Source organism: Lynx rufus, unplaced genomic scaffold (assembly GCF_022079265.1).
Source record: "Lynx rufus isolate CCGP_SWC_20201006 ecotype Redwood Valley unplaced genomic scaffold, mLynRuf1.p SCAF_4, whole genome shotgun sequence".
Taxonomy (NCBI): domain Eukaryota; kingdom Metazoa; phylum Chordata; class Mammalia; order Carnivora; family Felidae; genus Lynx; species Lynx rufus.
In genome coordinates, this window is record NW_025814856.1 from 142,316,285 (window position 1) to 142,325,645 (window position 9,361).

Sequence of the window (9,361 nt, forward strand, 5' to 3'; positions counted from 1 at the left end):
AGAAGTTAAAAAAAATTAAAAAATATATGGAAGTCAGTGAAAACGATAACACCACAACCCAAAACCTCTGGGACTCAGCAAAGGCAGTCACAAGAGGAAACTATGTAGCAATCCAGGCCTTCCTAAAGAAGGAATAAAGGTCTCAGATACACAACCTAACCTTACACCTCAAAGAGCTAGAAAAAGAACAGCAAATAAAACCCAAAACCAGCAGAAGACAGGAAATAATAAAGATTAGAGCAGAAATCAATGCTATTGAAACAAACAAAAAACAGTAGAACAGATCCATGAAACCGGAAGCTGGTTCTTTGAAAGAATTAACAAAATTGATAAACCCCTAGTGAGTTTGATCAAAAGGGAAAAGGAAAGGACCCAAATAAATAAAATCAAGAATGAAAGAGGAGAGGTCACAACCAACACAGAAGAAATACAAACAATAATCAGACAATATTATGAGGAATTATACACCAATAAAATGGGCAATCTGTGAGAAATGGACAAATTCCTAGCAACATATAAACTACCAAAACTGAAACAGGAAATCGAAAAGTTGAATACATCCATAATCAGTAAAGAAATCAAATTAGTAATCAAAAATCTCCCAAAAACAAGAATCCAGGGCCAGATAGCTTTCCAGGGGAATTCTACAAAACATTAAAGAAGAGTTAACACCAATTCTTTTGAAGCTGTTCCAGGAAATAGAAATGGAAGGAAAACTTCCAAACTCATTCTATAAAGCCAGCATTACCTTGATTCCAAAACCAGACAAAGACCCGACTAAAAAGGAGAACTAAAGACCAATTTCCCTGATGAACACGGATGCAAAAATGCTCAAGAAGACATTACCTAACCAGATCCAACAATACATTAAAAGAATTATTCCAAGTGGGATTTATATCTGGGATGCAGGGCTGGTTCAATACTGGCAAAACAATCAATGTGATACATCACATCAATAAAAGAAAGGACAAGAACCACATGATCCTCTCAATATTTACAGAGAAAGCATTTGACAAAATACAGCATCCTTTCTTGATAAAAACCCTCAAGAATGTAGAGATAGAAGGATTATACCTCAAGATCATAAAAGCCACATATGAAAGACTCACTGCTAATATCATCCTCAATGGGGAAAAACTGAGGGCTTTCCCCCTAAGGTCAGGACATGAAGGGATGTCCACTCTCGCCAAGGTTATTCAACACAGTATTAGAAGTCATAGCCTCAGCAATCAGATAACACAAAGGAATAAAAGGCATCCAAATCAGCAAAGAGGAAGTCAAACTTTCACTCTTCATGGACGACATGATACTCTATATGGAAAACCCAAAAGATTCCACCAAAAAACTGCTAGAACTGAATTCGGCAAAGTATTCGGCAGGGTATAAAATCAATGCACAGAAATTGGTTGCATTCCTATACACCAATAATGAAGCAACAGAAAGAGAAATCAAGGAATCAATCCCATTTACTATTGCACCAAAACCCACAAAATACCTAGGAATAAATCTAACCAAAGAGTTGAAAAATCTACACACTGAAAACTATAGAAAGCTTATGAAAGAAATTGAAGACAACACCAAAAAAAAAAGGAAAAATATTCCATGCTTATGGATTCGAAGAACAAATATTGTAAAAATGTCAATGCTACCCAAAGCAATGTACATATTCAATGCAATACCTATCAAAATAACACCAGAATTCTTCACAGAGCTAGAAGAAATAATCCTAAAATTTGTATGTAACCAAGAAAAGACCCAAAATAGCTAACGCAATCCTGAAAAAGAAAACCAAAGTGGAAGGCATCACAATCACAGACTTCAAGATGTATTACAAAGCTGTAATCATCAAGACAGTATGGTACTCACACAAAAACAGACACTCAGATCAATGGAACAGAATAGGGATTCCAGAAATGGACCCACAAATGTATGGCCAACTAATCTTTTACAAAGCAGGAAAGAATATTCAATTGAATGAAGAGAGTCTCTTCAGCAAATGGTGCAGGGAAAACTGGACAGCGACATGCAGAAGAATGAACCTGGACCACTTTCTTACACCATACACAAAAATAAACCCAAAAGGATGAAAGACCTAAACATAAGATGGGAAGCCATCAAAATCCTAGAAGAGAAAGCAGGCAAAAACCTCTTTGACCTTGGCCACAGCAACTTCTTACTCAACACATCTCCAGAGGCAAGGGAAACAAAAGATGAACTACTGGGACCTCATCAAGATAAAAAGCTTCTGCATAGTGAATGAAACCATCAGCAAAACTAAAAGGCAATCAACAGAATGGGAGAAGATATTTGCAAGTGACCCTTCAGATACAGCGTTAGTATCCAAAATCTATAAAGAACTTATCAAACCCAACACTCAAAAAACAAATTATCCAGTGAAGAAATGGGCAAAAGACATAAATAGACATTTCTCCAAAGAAGACATCCAGATGGCTAACTGACACACGAGAAAAGGTCAACATCACTCATCATGAAATACAAGTTAAATACAAGTTAAAACCACAATGACATACCACCTTACACCAGTCAGAATGGCTTAAATAAATAACTCAGGAAATAACAGATGTTGGTGACAATGTAGAGAAAGAGGACCTCTTTTTGCACTGCTGGTGGGAATGCAAGCTGGTGCAGCCACTCTGGAAAACAGTATGGAGGTTCCTCAAAAAACTAAAAATAGAATTACCCTATGACCCAGCAATTGCACTACTAGGTATTTATCTAAGGGATACAGGTGTGCTGTTTCGAAGGGGCACATGCACTCCAATGTTTATAGCAGCACTATTGACAATATCTAAAGTATGGAACGAACCCAAATGTCATCGATGGATGAATGGATAAGAAGCCATGGTGTGTCTTCCCAATACACACACACACACACACACACACACACACACACACACACACAATGGAGTATTACTCATTAATCAAAAAGAATGAAATCCTGCCATTTGCATCTAGATGGAACTACAGGGTATTATGCTAAGCGAAATTAGCTAATCAGGGAAAGACAAATATCATATGACATCACCCATATGAGGACTTTAATATACAAAACAGATGAACATAAGGGAAGGGAAGCAAAAAATCTAAAAACAAGGAGGGGGACAAAACATAAGAGACTTAAATACAGAAAACAAACTGAGGGTTTCTGGGGGTGGGGGAGAGGCTAAATGGGTAAGTGGCATTAAGGAAGACACTTGTTGGGATGAGCACTGGGTATTATACATAGGGGATGAATCACTGGAATCTATTCCTGAAATCATTATAGCACTATATGCTAACTACCTTGGATGTAAATTAAAAAATAAATTAATAAAAAAGTGGCTTATGTCAATAGTCAGAGATGATATCAGCCTATGGCATGGTGTTCAGTGAAGCATCTCCTATGATTGATATTAGCTCGGGTCTTGGGAAGCATCTATATTTTTCAGGAGTTAGGTAAACAGCATGTTAATTGTGTGACTGGCTGTTTCCATCATCCTTAATGTTGCCTGGCATTTATTTATGTGAGAAGTGTATAGTTTGGAAAGGTGCTTTGGGATCTTTCAAGGTGAACGATGGAGTATAAATGCAAGTCACCATAATTATTAAAAATGTATAGGTCGTATATTAAACTACAGTTAAAAACAAACATCAGTAAAAATTACAAGTAATTATATAAAGCCTCTGTGGGAGAATTAGCCGTCTGAATAGGGAATGGTGAGAGGCGATTTCACTAGGAAAATTGAGAGCAACAATTTAAAAAAAAATTTTAATGTTTATTTATTTTTGAGAGAGAGAGAGAGAGAGAGAGAGAGTTGGGGGAGGGGCAGAGAGAGGGAGACACAGAATCTGAAGTGGGCTCCAGGTTCTGAGCTGTTAGTACAGAGGCCGACGCGGGGCTCAAACCCACGAGTGGTGAGATCACGGCCTGATCTGAAGTCGGATGCTTGACTAACTGAGCTACCCAGGTGCCCCAAGAGCGATAGTTCAAATCTCTTGGGAAGAATTACTCTAAAACACCAGTATTAAATATTAGATGACTAAGCAAGACACCGTGATCTTAAAAGAAATGTAAGATACAGTGGGGTGAATATTACATATTTACACTCTAGTAGGACACATTGTGTTTTCATGAATGGCATGTATGTGCAACACGATTTTGAGTAACTTTGGAAGTAAACTTCAGGGGATTCACTACAATTCCTAGCTGCTCCTCCTATTGCCAATATTTCATTACAACTTGTGGCATCAGAATAGAAAGGGGATGGGGGATGGTTTATCTTCTGTCTCAATAAAACTGTTTCCAAAAGAAAAAAAAAAAGAAGAAAGTCACAAGTGGCAGAAAAAATGGTCAGTGCTGCAGAAACTCACCAAACCTATTTGTATCTTGGCCAAATTAGTTTTTACAGACTACTGATAGCAAATCAATTGGGTGTGCCTAAATCTTAATTACATTCTACACACAAATACACATGGAAAAAGCAGAAGTTTTATATTGAGGTGGCTCTGGAGGTATGGCTCAAGAATCTATGGTAAATTGTGGTAGTTCTGCAATGTGGGATGCTTTCTGGGGCCACAGGCTCAAATAAACCAGGTCTGTAGGGGTCCTGGGAAGAAGAAAAAGTTGGATGGCAAAGACAAACTTGCAGTGTCTCACTGTTGCCCAGGACAGTTTCATTCAGGTCTAGTCCTGTGAATGGCTATTGGGAAGCCTGATTCTAATCTTCATGAAGTTCTGGGAATATTGTTTATGCTTAAAATTTAATGCTATATAGTTCTCTTACTAATAACGACATCTCAAAGTTCTTATAAAGATCTAAACAACGTGACAGGATTCCCTAGAAATACCAAACAACATAAATGTATCAAAGATAGTTTCTTAAAAATTGAAAGGAGTATCAGTGTTGAGTTATTGAAAAGGACTGTATGCCCTACTGAGGTAATTATCTAAGATTGTGATCATTTATACTTCTCCCTACTAACCCACTGCAGTTCATAATATATGCATCTTATTTATACTTAGAATCCAATTTAAAGATGAATTTTAATCCTAAATATTTTAGTTTTGCATATAAATTTACTCTGACATTTTGAATAATAATTACTTTGCATTTTTTTCCACTTGACTTTCATTAACTATGTTTCTTGACATGGAAGTTATAATGTTCAAACCATATAAATATTTCATTATGGGGAAAGTTTTACAAAGATAAAACTGTTTCTTCAAAACACTGCCTTCTATACCTAATGTATTTAATGTCATTTTTTTAATTACATTTTTATTTTTGTAATATGAAATGCTTTATGAAGATGCAATTTTTGTTGTATTACTAAAGAACACAGAAGGTACAATAAGTCTATTATACATAAAGCTAATATAGTGTCTAGCACACTGCACAGGAATAAAATAAAATGAAATTATCCTTTTTCTTAAATATTTCCAGAAGATCTTCTATAATTATTATACTGAAATTGATCAACAACAGTTCACCTTATGAAGCTTACTAGCCTAGCAGCAAGTTAACTGTGAACTGGAGACTTCTAGAACTGCAAAAATTTATTCTTATTCAAATGGGATAGATAGATTTCAAACTTGACCATAATCCCTAAGAATCACTTCAACAATATTTTCTAATTTGGGTATAAGACAACTAGCCTCAGAATGAAATGTATAAAGAAAAGCAGAGAAAAAATAGTCCTTCTCTCTTCTCTTTTTGTTTCTTCATGATAATGAAATAGGTGGGAGGAACAAGAGGGAAGGGAAAGCCCTAGTAGATTGCCAGAAGCCAAGAAACCTTATACCATGACACTGCCAATAGAAAACAGCTCTGGGAAGATTGGCCAGCTACCAATACAGAGACCAAACCCTGCCCACAACAAAGAGAGCAATTGCAGATGACTGAACTAAAGGTAAATGCAGCTCATCCACAACAATAGGGTGCATGCAACACACACAGGAGACATCCCTGAAGCACAAGGTTCCGGTGAACAGGGAACACTGCACTGTAGGGCACTACAGGACTTCTTCATAAAGCCACTACTTTCAAGAGTAGGAGACACTGCTAACTTTCCTAACACACAGAAAGAGACACAGATAGCTAGACAAAATGAGGAGACAAGGAACACATTCCAAATGAAAGAATAGGACAAAATCACACCAATAGAGCTAAACAAAATGGAAGTAAGTAATATGTCTGATAGAGAATTTAAGGTAATGGTCATAAAGATTCTCACTGGACTTGAGAAAAAAGTGGAAGACCTCAGTGAGACCCTCAACAAAGAGATAGAAAACATAAAAAAAAAGAACCAAAGAACCAATCAGAGATGAAAAACTTAAGAAGTGAAGTTAAAAATACATTAGATGGAATAAAAAGTAGACTGGGAGAAGCAGAAGAATTGATCAGCAACCTGAGGAGGAGAGACTATTGGAAATCAATCAAGCTGAACAAGAAAGAGAACAAAAAATAACAATAAGTAAGTAAAAATAGACTTGGGGAACTCAGCAACACTAGCAAGTGTAACAAAATTCACATTAAAGTGATTCCAGACAGAGAAGAGAGAGAAAAGGGAGCAGAAAATTTACTTAAAGAAATAATAGCTGAAAAGTTCCCAAACCTGGGCAAGAGAACAGAAATCCACATCTAGGAAGCCTCCAGTAAAATAAACCCATGGAGGTCCACACCAAGTCACACAGTAATTAAAACGGTAAAAAGCAGTGATAAGGGTAGAATTTTAAAAGCAGCAAGAGAAAAGAAAACAGTTTTATACAAGGGAATCTCCATAAGGCTATCAGCAGATTTTTTAGCAGAAACTTTGCAGCCCAGACAGGAGTGGCATGATATATTCAAAGTGATGATAGAAAAAACCTGCAGCCAAGAATACTTGATTCAGCAAGGATATCATTCAGAAGAGGAGAGAGAAGAAGTTTCCCAGACAAACAGAAGTTAAAGGAATTCATGACCACTAAACTAGTGCTACCAGAACTCTCAGCGATCATGATCTCACAGTTCATGGCTTCAAGCCCTGCATCGGGCTCTGGGCTGACAGCTCAGAACTTGGAGTCTGCTTCAGATTCTGTGTCTCCCTCTCTCTCTGCCCCTCCCCTGCTCACAGTGTTTCTCTCTGTCTCTCAAAAATGAATAAACATTAAAAAAAATGTTTTTAAAAATAAAAGGACTCTGAGTGAAAAGGAAAGACCATAAGCAGAAGTAAGAAAAGTAGGAAACACGAAAGTACTAAAATTAAGTAAACCTATAGAAATCAGTCAAGGAATTTACAAAAGGATGTAAAGTATGGCACCATATACCTAAAATGGGGAGGGGGGAGAGTAAAGAATGGGTTCAAACTTAAGTGACCATCAACAATATAGGCAGCTATATGCATAAAATGTTATATATAAACCTAGTGGTAACTACAAATCAAAAACCAGTAACAGATATGCAAAAAATAAAGAGGAAGGAATCCAAGTGTATCACCAAAAACAGCCAGCAAACCCTAAGAATAGGGAGGAAGAGAAGAAAGGAAGGAAGAACTACAAAAACAACCACACAAGTAACAAAATGGCAGTAAGCACACACATATCGATAATCACTTTAAGCACACACCTGTCAATAATTACTTTGAATTTAAATAAACCAAACACTTTTCCTATAGGAGCCTCAGGATTGAGAGGAGTGTGGCCCTCTCCTCTTCCCAGAATGACAACTGCTTGCCCATTGACATCAGTGTATTCTGAAAAGGGAATGTCATCTGGCAAAAATGTTACTTTGCCTGCTGTATTCAAGGCTTCCATTAAACCTGATATTGTGAACTTTGTTCACACCAACTTGCACAAAAACAACAGACAGTCATATGCTGTCAATGAATTAGCAGGTCATCAAACCAGTACTGGCAGAACCATGGCTTGAATTCCCAGAGTTTGAGGCATGGGACTCACTGTTGCAGCCAGGGTGCTTCTGGAAATATGTGTCATGGGGGCCACGTGTTTGTACCAACCAAATTAGGCCACCATTGGCACCTCAGAGTAAACATAACACAGAAGCAATATGCCATCTGCTCTGCCCTGGCTGCCTCAACCTTACCAGCACTGGTCATTCTAAAAGTCATTGTACTAAGGAAGTTCCTGAACTTTCTTTGGTGGTTAAAGATAAAGGTGAAGGCTACAAGAAGATCAAAGAGGTTGTTTTGCTTCTTAAGAAACTTAAAGCCTGGAATGATATGAAAAAGGTCTATGCCTCTCAGCAAATGAGAGCTGGCAAAGGCAAGATGAAAAACTGTTGTCATATCCAGTGCAGGGGACCTTATATCATGTATAATGAGGACAACAGTATCAAGACCTTCAGAAACATCCCTGGAATTACTTAATGCAAGCAAACTGAAAATTTTGAAACTTGCTCCTGGTGGGCACGTAGGACATTTCTGCACTTGGACTGAAAGTGCTTTCTGCAAGTTAGATGATCTGTATGGCACTTGGTGTAAGGCTGCCTACTTCCATGCATAAGACACTTAACACAGACCTTAGCAGAATCTTGAAAAGCTCAGAGATCCAAAGAGCCCTCTGAGTACCATGCAAGAAGATTCATCACAGAGTCCTGAAGTCCACAGAAAATCTGAGAATCATATTGAAGCTAAACCCATATGCAAAGACCATGCACTATATATAACACCATTCTTCGCCCGGCCAAGAATCACAAACTCTGGATGGATAAGGCAGCAGTGGCCTTAGGAGCCAAATCAGATGAGAAGGGGGTTCCAGGTGAAAGGTCTGTGGTAGAGAAGAAAGGAAAGAAGGCTGTTGGTGTTAAGAAGCAGAAGAAACCTTTAGTAGGAAAAAAAGGCTGCAGCTACTGAGAAACCAGCATCTAAGAAGAAGTCTGCTGAAAAGAAACCCACCATAGAAGAAAGGAAGCCTGCTGCATAAAAACTTAAATTTGTTTTTTCTGTAGAATCATTATGAACAGCTAATTTTGAATAAAGATCTGGTCAAAAGAAAAACAAACAACAATAACAGCAACAACAACAACAACAACAACAACAACAAAAAACCCAAACCAAAACCAAATCAAAACAACAACAAAAATAAATAAATAAATAGACTAAACATTCCAATCAAAAGACATAGGGTGATGGAATGGATTAAAAAGCAAGACCCATCTATATACTGCCTATAAGAGACTCATTTCAGACCTAAAGAGATATGCAGATTGAAAGTAAGAGATGGAAAAGCACTTACCATGAAAATGAAAGTGAAAAGAAAGGTAGGGTAGCAATACTTATATTGGACAAACTAGATTTTAAACCAAAGACTGTAACAAGAGTTGAAGAAGGGCACTACATAAAAATAAAGGGAACAATCCAACAA

The 9,361-nt window shown here is 37.3% G+C and overlaps 1 pseudogene; it reads left to right on the forward strand.

The window, feature by feature from the left end:
• The first annotated feature begins 7,661 nt into the window (after window positions 1-7,661).
• On the forward strand, window positions 7,662-8,920 carry LOC124522874 (60S ribosomal protein L4-like; annotated as a pseudogene).
• The last annotated feature ends 441 nt before the right edge of the window (window positions 8,921-9,361 follow it).